The following is a 7,663-nucleotide window of genomic DNA, read 5'->3' on the forward strand; positions in this document are numbered from 1 at the left end:
ATTTACTTGTTTTTTAATAACAAAATAAACAATCTTTTGTTGTAAAAAATATTTGGTTGGTGGAATTTTTTTTTTTAATAAAAATTTTACTAATATCTCAAAAGTGAATATTGGTGACTTAGTGCATTTTTGACCGTGCAATTATTAATAAAGAAGAGCAATATTCCAAAAGAATGTTTTATTAATAACTTTTGCACGGTTAAAAATATACCCCTACTTGCATTTTTGTGCGTTTTTTTGCAAGTAGTACCTTAACCTAGAAAATTGCCGAGCTAAAAAATTATCAAAAGTGCAATAACGCCATAATAGCTTTATTTCACTTTGACAGTGAGAAAAAAAGCCCATACGCAAAAATATGGACAATGTGAAGTGAAATAAAGCCATATGGCGTTATTTCCTATAGCTTTATTGCACGGCGCCATGAGAAACAGTGGGTTATGAGCAGGGAACGGATTTTATAGAAATTGCCTTTTTTTCTGCTAAAGAGATAGAGTATATTCGATTAAGAATTTTACGATTTAGCTTTCGCTGATTCCATATATACACATTTGAAGTTGCCTATTTTTGCCTTTTTTAAGATATTTGCCTTTTTTTGGCCTTTTTTAAGATATTTGCCTTTTTTTGCCTTTTCTACCTTTAAAAAAAGTGATTATAGCATTTACAATTTTTTTTTTAAGATTAAAAAATATACACATGCCCATGCGGCTTATAGAAGCGCAGGGACCTCTTGCCAAATTGGTGTTGAAAAAATTCAAAGCCGTTTTCTCAGCTAACGGCGGCTTGATGACAATAAGAAGTGTGGATAAAATTGTAAAGGGCGAGGAAAACGCCCTTATTCCTGATAATATGAACGTTTCAAACGTTCCTTATTTAAATTGGGCTCCACTTGTATCAACTTACGTCGAGCGCACATTTAGAACATTCAAGGCTTTTCTTCGCGAAAATCGAATGAAAATGCTGCCAGAAAACTTCAAAATGCATCTTGTGGTTCAATGTTACTACAACTATACAGATTAAAGTTTCATGAGTTAGAAACTCGAAAGGATAAAATAGTCAAAGATTCAAATTACAAATTTTTCATATAATGAAACTAGTTCATAGTTTTTCTCTTTTTACTTGTAATATAAGCATTTCTAAAATAAATATATTTTTTTATTGTTCTTCGAATTTTCTGTCTTTTTTTAGTGCCTTATTTTGCTTTTTTTGCAATACCTTTTTTTGCCTTTTCCTGCCTTTTTCGCTATTTTGTTTTGCCTTTTTTGCAATACCTAGTGCCTTTTCCTGCCTTTTTCGCTATTTTATTTTGCCTTTTCCAGTCTATTTCGTTACTTTATTTTGCCTTTTTTATGGGTTTTTAGGTCCTAAAAATCCGGTCCCTGGTTATGAGGTTCCACACAAATATGCGCCATTAATTTTTACTATAGACCCTTAAAGACAAGATTAGTGATGAATGTAGTTTTATGCGAGATTTTTCAACTAATTTTGATCAACCAGAGACTAAACTAAAAAAAAAATTAAGCCAACCTGACAGGCCTAATAATACGGATAACTGGTACCAGGATCAGGGAAAAATTTCCCGAATTTAAAAAAACTCGATATTCTAACAAGGACTACCATTCATCCAAACTTCAGCTTTACAAAAAGGTTTAAAACTGAACTCAGTAATAAAGTATCTGAATGGTGAATTAGAAGTTCGGAACCTATGTTTACTTTCCCAAGAGACACATATGCTTAGATCTTATCAAAACTGGTGATGGAGTGATTTAAGAAGCTGAACACTCTTGGTGGAATTTGGGGTACAGGATACATTGGTACTTTAGTAAAACAAGACATAAACTTTAACGGCCTTCCATAGGCCCAGAGCCCTTCTGCGGCACAGGAAGTGGTAGCACACTCCACTTTGGCCAAACAATAGGAAGAAGCCCACAGAAATCCCTTCGGCTAATTTTCGAAGGCGATTTGTGTTAATGAATAACGCAAAATTGCATTACTTCATTCGAAAGACTAGTGCTCATTAAATTTTTAAATAAACTTAATAGCAATTTCTTATCGCTTATATTTCCATTAGTTATTATATGTAATTAAATACATCACTTCCGCTACTTTTTATAAGTGCTCGACAATGCAAACACATAATTAATTAATTAATTAATGTGATGAAGTATTTTCGTTATAACAAACCGAGGATCTTTTGAAGGCCTACGAATATGACAATTAATGAGACTTAACAAATTCAATCTAATCAATAAAAATGAAGTGCATATTTTTATTGAATAGATCGAAATCATATTCTATCACTATTTAACTATATATACATGTATGTTAATATGAACCTATAGTAGATATACATTGCACATATATATGTACATATGTATACCCAGCCAACATTTTGGAACACGTAACAACCTTCCTTCTCTTCCGACTTGTGTAGTGCGCCATGATATTATCACACAAAGCGGAGGGTCCTACGGTTTTACGCCGACTTCGAACGGCGATTGTATTTTTATGAGAAGCTGTTTTTCATGGCAGAAATACACTCGGAGGTTTGCCATTGCCTGCCGAGGGAGGACCGAAGGAGAAGCTCGGCCAAACACTAACATATGTGTAAGCGCCAATCTATTATTATTATTATTAACAACCTTCCTTACTCTCCGCAGGTAAAAGGGTTTTCTACTCGCAGAAGAATCATCAATTCAGAGCACTGTTTTTGTTGCCTCAATTGTACCACCAAAAATAAAAATATTATTCTTCGCTTCGTTGGTTGTTTTTAAATCAGTGACTTTTTATACCTTTCATAAACATGAAATGGATTATAACTTTGGTCCGACGACTGTAAGTACCAGCAGAAGAAGAAATAGACACACAGTAAACTATACCAAAGTTATCAGAACTGAATCGGCAACCGATTGTAAAAACAAATAGGTTGAAGAAAACAAAATTGGTTAGCAGTAATGGTTAATGACTCCTCTGAAGACTATTCATAAAAAACAATAAACGGGGCCTTTCAACTCACCACAGACCGTCGAAAGACAAAAGTCGTTCGTAAGACCATTTTAAATTCTGGCAACTATCTTGAATGCCTTTTTCTGCCTTTCGAAAGACTAATTGAAAGATCTGCTAACTAGGTGGTATTAGCATTAAATATTCTGTTCGTGTTTTAGCAATAAGTTTTCTAAAAATTTAATAAAATAGCAAAATATATTTTTCTTTCTAAAACATTAAAAACTAAACATAAAAAATAAATTTATTTTTAAAAATTAAAGAAATTAAAAATATATTTTTCCTTTTAAAGCAACAAAGTCTGAAAATAAAAAATACGTAAAACAGTTTTCTAAAAATTACATAAAATGATTTTCTGAAAATTAAATTTACATAAGTAATAGGCAAACAACCTAGAAATTAAGAAAACTGAATAAAAAAAGCTAAACTAAAAAAAGAAACAATAAAATAAGTTTCTAAAACTTAAATGAAATTAAAGCAAATATAAAAAATTTAAATTAAATTAAATAATTAAAGTTAAATTAAAAAAAATATATATATAAATTAAACACGTTCATAAACATTGTATTTAATTTAATTTAAAAAACTATTTTTTTAAAACAATAAAATACAAATATCTAAAAAAACGAATTAAAAAACAACAAAATTACAGGCCTATTATACACTTACCGAAGATTTTGTAGCCGGAAAATTGTATTACCAAAAAATTGTATCAGTTCTTGTCACCGCGATTCTAGGTACATACGTTGATAATGCAGTTAAAATATTCAGCAATTCAGCTATGAAGAATTCTGGAAATTTTGGCATTGCATATTTCACGGGGCTTATAAGATGGCAACAAAATTCAGCGGTTACAAGAGTACACAGAATGCGAGGCACTTTATTAACCAGTTACAAAATTTTTATTACCAGCGCAGAATAGACCTGTAAAAAGCAATCTTATTTGTAAAAATTTTGTGAAATTAAAAATTTATTTTTCATTTTAAAAAGTATAAAAATCAAAATAAAATCAAGTTAAAAAAGAGAAAACTTATGCAATTGAAAAAATAAAAAAATTCACAAAAATTGAATTAATTTATATAATAAACAAAATATAAAAATTAAAAGAGAACCAAATAAAAAAATTAATTAAAAAAGGAAAAATTTAATAAGTTCCTGTTAAGTTAAATGAAATATAGAAATTCGTTTTCAAAGCAATTGAAAAAATAAGTTTCTAAATATAAAATGACATTTAAAATAAACATATTTTTTTATTAAAACAATAAACTATAAATATTTAAAAACTTATTAAAAAGACAAAAAATAACATTAAAACATTGATTTAGTTTTAAAAATTAAATTAAATTAAAAATATATATTTTTCCTCTTAAAACAATATCTAAAGTCTAAAAAACGCATATGGCATAAATACTTAGATACACACATACATACTATGTATAAACATACATATCTACTTACTTACATACATATATATGTTAAAAACATCGTAATATAAATTTTATCGCTGATATTAGAAACTGAAATATTTGCAGATCAAAAAAATTCCCACTGCACTTCTTTACTGTTGACGCACAATTTTCTTATCACTTAACAAGTGTTAACGAGTGTTGTTGTAAAAAAAAAATGTAAAATGCCTTTTTAATTGTGAAATTTTTGAAAGTCTTTGTAAGTATGCTGACTAAGTTAGCGATGAGCCAGATACACTTGAATTGAATGAGATCTTCCTGTAAATGTGGGAATCCCTAAAATGTTTACAGCTGTTTGAAGAAAATCTAAGTAAATACTTTATCGTTATAATTAAATTATTATCATCCTTCGGTTTCTTAGAAATTATAAGAAGGGATATTTCTTAAATTTTTATGCACAGCTGCTTTGCGACAAAAGCAAAGTTATAATTAAATTATTATGATAGCGTAAATAACAACACAAATTTACAGTAAAATCGGAACTGAGAACCACTACAGTTGGCGCTTAGTTAAAATGAATATGACTGCTTTTGCAGTACAGATTTTAGAGTGGCGATTCGCTCTCGTGCGAGTTTTTCAATCTGATGCTGGAAAATGTCATAAGAGCTGCCAATCTGAATTGCAGCGGCATCATATACAGCAAAGGAACTATGCTGCTGATGATATTGACATCGTTGGCCTGAAACCCAGGTATTAGGGCCACGAATTTCGATACTACACGACTCCATACCGATATTTTTGTCATTCAATTTTGATAATTTTTACTCGATAGTTTTTAAACGATAATTTTTGGAATCAAGAAGTCATTCAATTTTGATAATTTTTACTCGATAGTTTTCAAACGATATTTTTTGGAATCAAGAACCCCTGTATCTTATCGAATCGTAAATGTACATAACAAAGTTAATGTGATTAATAATATATTTTGCATTTTATTAAAAATAATTGTCTTTTACTAAATTCGTTTTGTGACAAAATTGCACAAAACTATTTGTATTTTTTTTTTAGTAATATTTGAAATATTTAAGGTTCATTTTCCAAGCTCCAAAATGCAAAAATCCTTCCTGCTTTTTTTTATCAGCCGAAGTATCAGGCATGTCGTTATGTTACTAAAATTTCCATTGAACTCCACATTTTTGTGTTTTTCATGAAAAACTTAAAAAAATTCAAACTTTACTTGAAAATAACGACGGTTTTATTTTATTTTTTTTTTTATTTTTTTGTTAATTTATTTCTCAGAAACTATCAGGCCACTATTTTATTTAAGCTGAATAGCGCTAAATTGCAAATATCTCGAAAACGTATCCGTAGAAAAAAATAAACTCGATTTTCGGAATCACCGAGAAATTCTACATAAGATGATGGCGTCTGGAGAACAAAACCCAAACTAAGATTTGTGATCCAGTGTAACAATGAAACAATTTCATTCTTCACATTAAAAGTTAAAGTATGTGTACCTCTTCTAGCAAAAGTTTTTATTAATATTTAAATTGCAGCGCCTTTGATTTTTAGGAATTTTATGTGGGGTTCCATAAATTTAAAGTTATTAGTGTGGGTTTCATTATCTTAACCCGCCGTTACTCGCGCATTGGTTTTAGTACGCCGTTACTCGTGGGGTGACACAGACATCCAAGCTAATTACAAGTTTTCTTAAAAATATAAAGACTTATAGATTCATGGTCAAAGAATTTATTACAGAAAGGGTTAAGTATGCAACTTACATTGGTTTCCCAGCTAAATATTAATTTTTTATGTGTTAGTTTTATATTTAAATAACACGTTAGAAATAGCATGTTAATTTGAGGAATGTCACATTTAATGCAAAAAGTTAAATTCATTTTTGACCAAAAGAAAGTGATCGCAATTAATTTAAGCAAAAAAAGGTTATTATTTCTAAATTACGGCAAACTCTGGGTATGGGTACTCTGGTATATTTTACTTAAATTTTTAATGAAAATGAACACCCACTTAACATATATAATATATACATATATATATTTAGCTGATCTACATGCACTTCTTAATTCATAACTTAACACAAACATCAAAAGGCGACTTGTTCCGAAATAAATATGTATTCATCGACACTTCAAAATGTCTGTGAACTCTTCCGAACACGCCAATTTTAAAGCAATTTTTTCCTAATCCGCTCTAGGTGACCCCTAAAAGTCAGTCACTTGCTTTAAATCAATAATTCCCAAGTACTTAATTTCGGACTTATAAAGGGTGAAATAATCTCTGAATCGGAATTGATTTATTGGAGAATCCGTCTTTAGCGTGGATGTCCATTGCAGGGGGCTGTGAAATTTTCCTTTTTAGGATTTTTCCTGCCGAATTTTTATTTGTGTAAATGTGAGTGTAAATATGAATATGCACATGATTTTATTTGAAAACTTCTTGGTATAATTACTATTTATAGCAAATCAACTCGATTAAAAAGCATCGCCATCACCAGGTGCATACAATTTTTTTTTTTAATATTCCACTTGCCATTCGACGCAGCATTAGAACTGATAAGAGACTCGCATACGAGCGGTATGGCCTAAAAGCCGTTTGCTAGACGATTTCTAACGGACCACTTCAATGCGGCGCAGCGATAAAAGCCATGTTAACACTTTGTTCAATTGGTAGTCGTTACGGTAAACTCAAACGAATTCGGTCTAAAGAATAATAAAAAGCGCGACAACGACGACGAAGAAAAATACGTTCAAAGAAATTTTGCGCGAATTTAATAAATTTAAGAATTTACGCTAAGTTAACTAAAAACAAAATATCAACAACAACAAATACCGCTGCCAAAAGATAATTATACGCTGTTTTGAAAGATTAAAAAAAAATAAAAAATTTATAAAAAAACCCTTTCGTATTTCACACGCTGCTTTCAAATGAGGTTCCTTACACTGTTTTTACTTGCCGTTGCTACTGCGAGCAGCTCGCTTGCAGGTGAGCACTCTGTAAACGCTAAATCAGTTAATTGCAATTAGGAAAAAATAATGTTTGTTAACTGATAGTGAAAAAATACATACAACAAAAACATATATATAATATGGTGCTCATGATTTAAATATATTGATTCAAAAATTGTCTTCATAAAAATCGGAAATTAAAAAAAAATTAAACTTTTTTGTTTTAACTCACGGCATATGAAACGGGTACTGTTTAGTAAGTGGCCCACCTATTTCGGGGTATTGCGTCCA

Source organism: Rhagoletis pomonella, unplaced genomic scaffold, assembly GCF_013731165.1.
Source record: "Rhagoletis pomonella isolate Grant_MI unplaced genomic scaffold, Rhpom_1.0 Rhpom_scaffold_00006, whole genome shotgun sequence".
Lineage (NCBI taxonomy): Eukaryota > Metazoa > Arthropoda > Insecta > Diptera > Tephritidae > Rhagoletis > Rhagoletis pomonella.